The sequence below is a fragment of the Capricornis sumatraensis genome, chromosome 22, assembly GCF_032405125.1.
Source record: "Capricornis sumatraensis isolate serow.1 chromosome 22, serow.2, whole genome shotgun sequence".
In the NCBI taxonomy this organism is placed as follows: domain Eukaryota; kingdom Metazoa; phylum Chordata; class Mammalia; order Artiodactyla; family Bovidae; genus Capricornis; species Capricornis sumatraensis.
The window spans coordinates 20,260,869-20,272,527 of record NC_091090.1 but is presented as its reverse complement, the minus strand read 5'-3'; the positions used below and the strand labels follow the sequence as shown (position 1 = coordinate 20,272,527).

General features: G+C 48.6%; 1 pseudogene; it reads right to left on the bottom strand.

Moving 5' to 3' along the window:
* Positions 1–2,719: 2,719 nt before the first annotated feature.
* On the bottom strand, positions 2,720–6,433 carry LOC138097910 (large ribosomal subunit protein uL16-like; annotated as a pseudogene).
* Positions 6,434–11,659: the final 5,226 nt, after the last annotated feature.

Below are 11,659 nucleotides of genomic sequence, written 5' to 3'. Positions count from 1 at the left end.
TTGCTGATGACAGGGATCTGGGTGAAAGTCGATTTCCTCCTAACGTGGATGTGCGTGCGTGCCAAGTCTCTTCTGTCATGTTTGACTCTGTGCAACCCTATGGACTGCAGCTTGCCAGGTTCCTCTGTCCGTGGGATTCTCCAAGCAAGAACACTGGAGTGGGTTGCTGTGACCTTCTCTAAGGGATCTTCCCCACCCAGGGATTGAACCTGTGTCTCTTACATCTACCTGCACTGGCAGGCGGGTTATTTACCACTAGAGCCACCTGGGGATCCCAACGTGGATGCACTGGGTAGTATTTGGAAGCAGCAGAGAGTGCCCTTTGGGGCTGCATTTGCTCACGGAAAGCATGGAGGAGATATGCCATTTTTCTGCTGCAGCCTCCCAGGGGCCATTCTGTAACTTGGCAGCAGCAGTAGCGTCATGCCGATCCCTGGATGGCAAGCCATGAGGTATGATCTGGAACTCTGAGTGTCAGTGGGACCCCTGGTGGGTCCCAGGTGGTCATCTCCACTTCTGGGAGAGGCTGCCGGCTTGGCTAGGCCACGGCATTCCGGTAGGAGCCACTTTTATCTGCCTGGGCGCTTGTCTTCTCTCTTCCTGTTGCCTCTCCTCCCTCTTTAAATCCTCTCCCCACAAGAGCTGTTTAGTTTTCAAACTGTCACTGATTCTGCAGGTTTGAGGGGAGCCCCTGGGCCTGCGGGAGGATGGACAGAGAATCCAGAGGTTGACAGTGTAGCCTGGGAGCTGTCACTCACCACGTGGGCCCTGGGGAACATCCCCTTTCTTTTGGGGCCTTCAGTTTTCTAACCTGTAAAATGATCAGGTTGAAATGAAAGTTTCCTCCCAGCTTGAACCTACAATGATTCAGTCCTCAAGCATGTGGTCTGCTGTCTGACAGGTACTGGGCTGGGTGCTGGTTTTTGTAAAGCTCGCTTTCTAGGAGACAGGAAGGTGAATAAGCATGGAATTAGACCAGAGAGGACTACATGCTGCACCGTGGTTGAAAAGATTGAGCTCTATCAGTCTTGTGAAGAAAGCAGCAATGACCTGGCTCTCTGGCCCCCACTGCCACCCCCTCAGCCCATCCCCCACTCCTCAGGTACAGGCACCGTCAATTCTTTTAGATGATTCCTTTGAGTTTCAGCAGTGCACATTTCTGTGGAAGAGACTTGCATCACTATTTTTGGACTTATCAGTATTAGGTCCCAGTTAAGTTCTCACTTAATTTTTTTTAAAGATTTTTTTTTCAATGTGGATCTTTAAGTTTTTATTGAATTTGTTACAATCTTGCTTCCGGTTTATGTTTTAGCTTTTTGGCTGGGAGGCATGCTAGATCTTAGCTCCCTGACCAAGGATCGAACCTGCACCCCGGACTGCAGGGAAGTCCCTAAGTTCTCACTTTATAAGATGTAGATTAAATTTTCTTTTATCCATCCTCCCCATTAGAACCTTCACCTAGAACTCCTGCCTGTCTCCCCATTCTCCCAATATGGTTATATCATCCTCTTGGTTAGACAGAAACTCAATGTCTTCACTTTTTTAAATTAAATTAAATTTTTTTTGGCCACACCTCACAGCCTGTGGGATCTTAACTCCCCATTCGGGGGAACTGAACCTAGGCCCCCTGCAGCAGAAGCTCAGAGTCTTAACCACTGGGCCACCAGGGAAGTCCCATCAACGTCTTCATTTTTATGACTAATTGTTATTTATAGCTAAACCATGTAGTAGATTCTTAATATTATTTCAACATTTGTTCTCTATGGAGTGAGCTGCCCTTTTAAAAATTTGCTTTGCTTTCCTTATCCATGTTAGTGATTCGGTCCCCAAATCTTTCCCGGTAGTGTAGATCTCATCTCAATAAGTCCAAATTTTAGGCATTCTATGCATTTCATCTTCTTGAATAAATTGTTCCCAGAGCCCTTTCACTTCTGCAGGAGGACCTACTGGCTCTCTATTTCAGGCACTGATCCTAATCTCTCTCTCCTGTGGATTTTCTGATGTCTTTGTCTTGTGTTTGCAGGAGGGAACACACCTCCACCCTCCCACTGTAGAAATGGTCAATGGAAGTTGTAATTTGGGGAGAATTTGCATGTCTCAGCATGTTTTTGTTTTATACTTAATAGTTTGGCAGAGTATGGAACTTTAGGTTGGAAAAAATCTTCCCTTAGAACTTTGAAGGCAATGCTCCCTCACATTCTGTGACAGTTCTCTGAAACAACCAATGCTGTTTTGAGTCCTGATCCTTTCACGTGATTCAGTTTTTCTCTAGAAGTTTGTAGCATCTTCTCTTTGTCACCAGTGTTCTGAAATTCTGTGACGTTGTGCTTTGGTGAAGGGGCATTTTCATATACTCTTTGGCCTATTTTAGGTCACTTCCCCAGTGGCTCAGATGGTAAAGCGTCTGCCTACAATGCAGGAGACCTGAGTTTGGTTCCTGGGTTGGGAAGATCTCCTGGAGAAGGAAATGGCAACCCACTTCAGTATTCTTGCCTGGAAAATCCCACGGACGGAGGAACCTGGTAGGCTACAGTCCCTGGGGTCGCAAAGAGACGGACACGACTGAGCGACATTTACTTTACTTTTTACTTTGGCCTATTCAGTTTGGAAACTCATGTCCATCAATTCTGGGAAATGCTCTAGAAGTAATTTTTTTGTTTTGATAGGAAAGTAGGATTTATTGGTGGGTGTAAGTAAGCAGGGGACAGTGCCCTGGCTCTCATGAGCGCAAGGGCCACCATTTGTTCTGAGGGCCACGACTGGGGATATATTTGACCCCACACCCATCTGGGATGAACTGCTTTTCTGCCACCGTGTTTTCAAATTCATCTGCGTTAAACTTAGTAAATTCCTGCTTCTTGGAGATGTGGATCGTCAGGTGTCCAGGAAACTTTCACTTGGCTCTGCAGAGGACCTCAGTCACATGCTTCCTGTTCTGCAGCTTGGTGAGGATGGACATCATGACCTGGCCAGTGTGGACCCTGGCCACTGTGCCCTGGGGCTCTCCAAAGGCATCTTGCATACCTGTCTGGAGTCTATCACTCTAGCACAGGACAACATCTTATAGATGTAGGTGACACAGAAGGGGTGGAGCTACACTCGGATGTGAAAACCAACTTTGCCACAGCTTTTCACCATGTACTTGCTGGCACAAATACGGGCAGCCTCCAGGGCTTTAGAGGAGAACTGCTGATATTCATCCGATACCATGTGGCCACAGAGTAGGAACTCATCACTTTTGCCTTCTTCTGTCCCAGGTCAGTGATTCTAATCTTAGCATCAGGGACATCTCGGCATAAGCAGAAGGGAGATTTTGGGTATGGCTTGTTCTTACAATACCGATAACACCAGGCAGGGTGGATTGTCTGTGGCCTGCCGAAGGGAAAGAGCTCTTGAAATAATTTTTAAGGGATTTTCCTCTTTTCTGTTTTTTTTTTGTTTCTTTGATTTTGTTTCTTTGTTTGCTACAGTTTGGGAGGATATCTTTAACTTCCAGTCTTTCTGTTTAATTGTCATTCCTGTTGTATTTTAAATCTCTGAGACCTTATTTTGTTCCCTGAATGTTCATTTTTATAGCATCTTATTCTGATCTCATGGTTGCAATATCATATTTCTCTGAGAATAAATAATTTTTTAAAAAGTTTCCTTCTGTCTGCACAACAGTATCCTCCAAATTGCTTTCATCTGTTTGTTTTGATCTCTGTTTTTCATATTAGATGCTTTCCTCATGTGTCTGTGAACCTTTGGGTTCCTGCTGAAGAATGGAACTCTAAAAGCTTTGCAACTATGGGCGGGCCTTTGCTGCCTCTACCCTTTAGAAGCCCTTGAGGACTTCCTTGGTGGTACAGTGGTTCAGCATCGCCTGCCAATGCAAGGGACATGGCTTCAACCCTGGTCTGGGAAGATCCCACATGCTGTGGGGCAACAAAGTCTCTGGGCCACAACTACTAAGGCCTATGTGCCTAGAGCCTGTGCTCCACAAGAGAAGCCACCGCGATGGCAAGCCCGTGCACTGCAACGGAGAGTAGCCCCTACTTGCTGCAACTAGAGAAAAGTCCTCGAGTTGCAAAGAAGACCCAGGGCAACCAGAACTAAATAGATAAATAAATACATTTTAGAAAATACTAAAAAAAAGTCTCTCTTGATGTCAGAGTCTCTCACCCAGTCCGCCTGCAGTGACCCTGCTTCTCTTACATCTGTGTTCCCCAGCCCAAAGACTCTCCGTCTTACTCACTCTAGAATATGCATCTCCCATCATCTGCAATGGTACAGAGGGGGAAAGGAACTGACCTGCACAGAGTAAGAGAGGGGATTTGGAGAACTAACTGCTCCTTAAATTGACTTTTAGTTTGTTTTCTTTTTTAAACAGGCTTTTTTATTTTTTTAAGATTTTTTTTGATGGGGACCATTTTTAAAGTCTTCATTGAATTTGTTACACTATTGCTTCCGTTTTATGGTTTTTGGCCTTTGGGCCAGGAAGCATGTGGGATCTTAGTTCCCTGACCAGGGACTGAACCCACACTCCCTGCACTGAAAGGCGAAGTCTTAAACCACCGGACTGCCAGTGAAGTCCATAGGCTTAATTTCTTTTTAGAGAAGTTTTCAGTTCAGTTCAGTTCAGTCGCTCAGTCGTGTCCGACTCTTTGTGATCCCATGAATTGTAGCACGCCAGGCCTCCCTGTCCATCACCAACTCCCGGAGTTCACTCAGACTCCTGCCCATCGAGTCAATGATGCCATCCAGCCATCTCATCCTCTGTTGTCCCCTTTTCCTCCTGCCCCCAATCCCTCCCAGCATCAGGGTCTTTCCCAATGAGTCAAATCTTTGCATGAGGTGGCCAAAGTATTGGAGTTTCAGCTTTAGCATCAGTCCTTCAAATGAACACCCAGGACTGATCTCCCTTAGAATGGACTGGTTGGATCTCCTTGCAGTCCAAGGGACTCTCAAGAGTCTTCTTCAACACCACAGTTCAAAAGCATCAATTCTTTGGCACTCACCTTTCTTCACAGTCCAACTCTCACATCCATACATGATCACTGGAAAAATCAGAGCCTTGACTAGATGGACCTTTGTTGGCAAAGTAATATCTCTGCTTTTGAATATGCTATCTAGGTTGGTCATACCTTTCCTTCCAGAGAAGTTTTAGGTTCACAGAAAAGTTGAGTAGAAAGTCTAGTGAGTTCCCGTACACCCCCTGCTCTCCTGCCCACACATGCACAGCCTCCCTTACCATCAACATTCTCACCCCAGGGGACATTCGTTACAGTGGATTAACCTACATGGACACACCATTGTCCCCAAAGTCCACAGTTTACATGAGTGTCCACCCTTGGTGTTGAACATTCTATGGGTTTGGACAAATGTATAAATGCACATACTCACCATATAGTTTCACATTATTTTCACTGCCCTAAAAATCCTGTGCTCCATCTATTCATTCCTCCCTCCTCCCAACCCCTGCCAACTACTTTCGTTTTACCTTTTAAAATTCACCCTTATCCCTGCTTCTAGGAGTAACCCATGCCAATCTAGCCCGGAGCCCCGGGCCCTGAGTTGGGGAGTGGGGCTGCTTCTCAGCTGCCCTCATCTCTGGCAGGACTCAGCTTTCTCTGCCATCCTCTCTCCAGCTTCCAAAACTTGTTGCTGTTGTCTCCTCCCTTGTTCTGGTTTCTATGAATCTACACCTTAAGAACAAGGCCCGCTGTGTAGTTAAGCAGGGCTTCAGGAGGAAAACGCATGAGCTCAACTTGCCACCTCTAATTAGAGGTGCTCCAGGTGAAACCTCTGTGGTCACCTCAAGTTCAACTTGACCCAGACCACTCCCCCATCTTCTGCAAAATAAGGTTCTGATTCTCTGTGGGTCCCGGTTTCTGCCCGTGGCTCCTGCTGCTCTGTTACCTACGCTTTGACACCACAGGGTCCTCTCTGCACCTTTGTGTCCTTTGCCTCCTGTCTGTGGACACTCTCCCCTTCTCTCTTCCTCTGGGGTCCCTCCCGTTTCCCCTCCTCTGTTCGCAGCAAGATCCGGCCTCTCATACCCAGGCCGGATGAACAGCCTGTTAGTAACCTTCGAGTATTTTCCCTTCACATCTAACCTATGAAATGTCTTCAAACAAATAAACTTGCCATAGTCATGTCATTTATGGCCCCCAAATATTTTGTCTAGAGCAAAAAGTCCCAGTTTCTGAGTAGGCAGGTGAGTTTCCACAATATGACTACTGTATCTGCCTGTCCCAGCCTGCTTCTCCTGCTAAGACCACTGGGCCTGGTCATAGCCACTCTGAGCACACTGGTCCCGTCCGGACCCTGATCCCTCTGCCTGCACACCTCCCAAAACTCATTGTAAATGCTGCCTCTGACACCGAGCTCCCCGAGTTACCCCAGAAATTGCCCACAGCCTCTTCTAGGTTTCTAACCTTGAATCAAAAGTCATGTTGCCATGTTTGGCTAACATATCTGTCCTTCTTCGGGGTTGTCTGAGGGGAGGGACTGGGTCTTATCCATCCTGTACATTCAGGGCTTAGCTCGGTATCTCGTATGCATAAAGTCCTCGATAAATGTGTGAGTGATTGACTTTATAGTTATATTTCATTATTTGTCTGTCTATTCTTTTCTATGCTGCTGCCTTCATTGTCACCATATTAATAACACTTTGATAGGAAGATCGTTTAAATAATTAAACTCCTTGAAAGTGTCATTAGAAGGACCTTCTTTGTACCAAAGATTGCTCACAGCAAAACAGAAAAGAGCATGTTCTTTTGCATGCTGCCTTAACTTGATTTATTATTTCACTCCTTCACGTATCTGTCTTTCTTCCCTAACTGTTCTGTCTGCCCCTCAAGAGCAGGGTCTGTGCTTAGCTATTCCTGCCAGCATTCCTCATGGCACTCGGCACCAGCCTGGGCAGAGAGCAAGGGCTCCGTAAAGATTTGTAGATGGACTCCCATGTGCTCCAAGGTGCAGGGAGGATAAGAGGGCTGGTCTGGGGTGACTGACTTTCTGGTGTGGAAGCAAAATCAGGTAGCCAAGCTGGGCTTGGGTCAGGCCTGCGGGGAGGGTGATGGTGAGGACCAGTGTGGATCGTGGGAGAAGGCATCTGGGAACAGCCCATCACAGCCAAGCGTTCTTTGGGAGGCAGGGAGAAGCGCAGAATGAGGACGAGGGTAGTTGGAGGAGAGGAATGTGTGTGGACAGAGTGGCGGCAGGGTGAGGGTGGCCAGCACAGTGGGGCAGGGACGAAGAGGGTGGGCAGGCCTCCAGGGTCAAGGCCTCAGGGGGTCAGGGCCTGACCAGCCCCCTGCCCCACCTCCACTTCCCTACTTCTCTTTCACCTCCACTTTGGGTGTCACAGCCAACTTCACCTTCACCCTCACTAGGCTGGGTCTCCCCTCCCTTGGATCAGCATCACCCCGTCCAGGCTGAGGCCTCTGCTCCCGGATGGCATCCCGCCTCCCTCCCTCCCCCCGGGCATTCGAGAGTCCCATGACTGTGTCCAGACACCCCCTCCCAGAGCGGACCCCACCCCTCTTCCTGAGCAGCTGAGCCCGAGCCCTTGGGGAGATAACAAGGAAGAGGGTATGAGAGGCGCCTAGTTTGATGGACAAGGGCGGGTCCTCATGGGAGTATCACGCTGAATCTTGCTGCCCTCTCCTACCCCCGCTTAAACATGTATCAAAACCCACAACATCAATACAGTCAAAAATACGGATAGTAAAACCTCTTCTTGACAGGGTATTCCCTTCCCCTCCCGCTCTGGGGTCCTTACTTGCTCTCCCCCTCTGCTGCTAAACTAGTGAGAGAGAGCTTACGCCTCTGCCTCCCTTTCTGCTCCATACACGGACCGCTTAACACGACCCCCTTCTTTCAGAGTAGATGCCATCCTAGGGTGCCAGGGGCTTCTGCTGCCAAGTCCACAGTGGCGATGGTAGTGGTTGAGGAGGGGTGGTTCTTCCAGGCTTTGTCCTCCCTGAGCGCCTCAGCCCTGCCCTGCAGAACCCCTGCCTTGGCCTCAGGCTGCCCTCTCACCTGGCTCTCCTCCCTGATTGCTTTCTCCATCTCTGCCTTCCTTCACAGCCATGTTTCTTGGTCCACAACCAGATGTGGGCCCAGATGTATCAGCATTTCAGCAAGGTTCATCTCTCCAACCCCTCTGGGCAGGGCCAGCTTGCTTGTCCTGGCCCTCCCTGCAGGCCCAGCTGAATAACAGACCTCTTCCTTGGCTCTGTCTTGAGCCCAGAGGGGCTGAAGGAGTGAGATTTCTTCCTTTGGCCCAGGACCCAAACCTTGGAATCTTTCTTCTTTTGTTTTTAAATGAAATATTCCAGCCACACAAAGGTATCAGGAATAATGGGATGAACCCATGTTCCTAGCAGCTGGCTCAAGAATTAACATTATTGATATACTTGAAGCCCCTTGAGTACCCCTTCTCGTGGCATCTTCCCTTCCCCAGAGAGGCAACCGCCATCCTGGATTTGTTATTTATCACTCCTACAAAACCTTTAAATGTTCATGACATGTATATGTGGCTTACACACACATGGCTTCAAAGCATTGTGTAACCAGCAACACTCTGTGTATCTTTCTTCCATTTTCGCCCCTCAGATGTATCCTGCTACTGACAAGTTGCGCTGCGGATTCCTTTTCTCCACAGTCTAATATTCCACTGTGACAATGTGCCACACTTGATCTCCTCACTCTCTCATAAATAGGCATTTCAGATACACCAGCTGAGGTCGTTTTGGACCTTTCTTCTCTTGTGCAGCTACCTGGTCCCAGCTTCTATTCTGTTCAAAAAGCTTCCTGATATCATTTCCCAAAGCAATCTCCCTTTTTAGGACTCCATTACCTGTCACCCAGATAGCCCCAGTAGCCACCTAACTGGCCCCCACAGCCCCAGCTTAGCCCACTCACCCCACAGCTACTTTTTCCCCACAGCTGATATCGGTTGGGTAGCCTCTGCTCTAAACCCTCTCCTGGGCGCTGCTCCCCACCCCCAGCTGGGACCCCCCAGCTGGCCCTTGAACTCTCCACAGCCTGACTCCCTCATTTCCCGTATCACCTCCCACCACTGCAGCCAGAGCTTTAAATGTTCTAACCTGCCCCAATCCTGCCTTCTCTCTGCTATTGCTCCACTTACCAAGCTCTCCTGCTGAGTCTTAGCTTCCCCTTGAGGCTCCTCCAGTACCACATCTTCTCTGAGAAGCCTGCTCTGAACACCTCTGGAGGCCACAGCCCAGGGTGATGGAACCAGATTTAGCCCCTGACAAGCTCACTCGAGGCTACAGTCCATGGGGTCGCAGAGAGTTGGACACGACTTGGTGACTGAACAATGATCACAATAAAGCTCACCTGAAGAATCAGACTGTCCCCTTCTGATGCAAACTCAGTGACATGGGTCACAACTCTGCATCTCATCAGCAGTACCAGCAGCATTGCTGCTGATGGGGTACCAGTCAGTATGGGCCCCATGTGCTGGCTTCACGAGTTCATTTAATTCTCCCCTCGATCTGAGGAGTCAGGGATTCTTTTTTCTCTGTAAAGATTTGGAGGCGGGGATGTGGACCATTTTTTAAGTTTTCATTGAATGTGTTACAATATTGCTTCTGTTTTTGTTTTTTTGGCCATGAGGCATGTGGGATTTTAGCTCCCTGACTAGGGATCAAACCCATACCCCTGGATTAGAAGGTGAAGTCTTAGCCACTGGACCACCAGGAAATCCCAGAGTCAGGAATTCTTATCATCACTTCACAGATAAGGAATTTGTATAGACAAGGAAAAAAATATATATACAGATAAGGAGACTGCTCCGAAAGTCCCTTCCTCGAGGCCCAGCCTGTGCCTGAAGATGTAAATATCGTTCAGCAATGACAGTGGTGGGCCAGGCTTCTGTCACCCCAGTCTTCCTCACATCTGCCTCTCCACACAGACCGGTTTTCTGCCACATGAACCTTCCTGAAGCTCCCTCTAGGCCCCTCTACAAGTCTAGAAGGTTTATTTCTCTCCCTGTTCCCTACCTGTCAGTTTCCCCTTCCCAGCTGTGGCCTCTCTTCCAGGCAGTCCTTCAGGAGCACAGGGGGCCCCTGAGCCCTATGGTAATTGGCAGCCAAGATTACATTTTATTAACAGCTATTATGGGCTGTGGACCTAATGTGCACCTAATATGCATGACACATTTTTATATGTGTCTCATTAATCTTTTCAACAAGCCAGTCATGATCACCCTATCCCAATTTACAGATGAGGAAATCAAAGCCCAGAGAGGTCAGGAAGTTTTCCCAAGACCACAGAGCTAGCAAGTAGCAGAGGCAGGATTTGAACCCCTGCAGAGCCTGAGTTTTCTCCCCTGCAGTCCTTGGCCCTGACTGCCGTCAGTTTCCCAGCCAGAGAACCAGCTGAGAGCTGAGTCTGGGGCTTCTCTGCTGTCCACCCACTCATTACTGTGCTTGGCTGCTCTTGACCCCAGGCAGCGGCCGATGGAGACAGTCGGAGTTCCAGTCTGAGAGCAGGAGGGGCCCTGACCCTTAGAGGGGGAGAAAGGTTTCTACACAGGACCAGGACCACTCCACCCCGTACCACTCCTGTTAATTCAACCCATCTTTCAAAGGTCACCAATGCCCCCTTCCTAGCCCCTCTTGGGTAGGACAGAGGGCCTTTCAGCCTTGGCTGCCACCATGACCACTTTCTTGGGAGAGGTTGTTTTTCTAAACTTTTGAACCTGAGGTGGAGACAGACTGCAGGTGTGCGGGCGACCTGGGCCTGTGTGATGGGATGTCACAGTCACTACCGTGTGGTTTGTGTCCTTGCCCGGGGTGGCCACAGGATAATTGCAGGCTTTCAACATGGAAGGGACCTCTTGGTGTAAATGTAGCTGATGAGCATCACGTGTGTGCCCATGTGTCTGTGCATGTGCTCAGGTGTGTGCCTGTGTGTGTGTGGTCCTTGTGAATCCTCTCCACCTCTCTCCTCTGCCCAGCGGCCTCTCTGCCCTCACAGCTCAGATTCTATTCCAGCAGAAGCCCTCCCCCCAACTACCTCCTCCTCCCTGTGTGATTATTTTTATAGGGCATTTCAGCCTTCTTTCTCAGGCTCTCTTTGTCCCTCAGTGACATTTCAAGCCTCAACTTACCTGATTCTGCCTAGAGTACTCTGAAGCCAGAGCCTGATTCCTAGCTCAGTCTCCAAGGAGAAGGGGGGGGGACAACTTGCTCTCTTCTCTTCCCCCAGATTCAACCAGATTCCTCATTCTTTTAATGCTTCACCTGTTAGTCTCTGATTCCCTGAGTCTCAGTTTCCTCATCTGTGAAATGGGGATAATACTAGTATCTAACTCAGAGTTAGGTGGCATCACTTAATGGACATGAGTTTGAGCAACGTCTGGAGACGGTGGCGGATAGGGAAGCCTGGCGTGCTGCAGTCCATGGGGTCTCAAAGAATCAGACACGATTTAGCGACTGAACAACAACGAACAGAGTTGCGAAGATTAGACAAAATAAAAGGCTTCTATAATAGGATGTGGTATGTGATAAGAGCTCGTTAAATGTTAGTAATTACTGTTACCATTAAAAATCTTTACTGACCCCTTTACCGTGCCCAGTGTACTAGGCTCCAGAGGCGTCTTCTCTCCAGATCGCTCTCATCTCTCTTACTTCTTCCGTTTCTG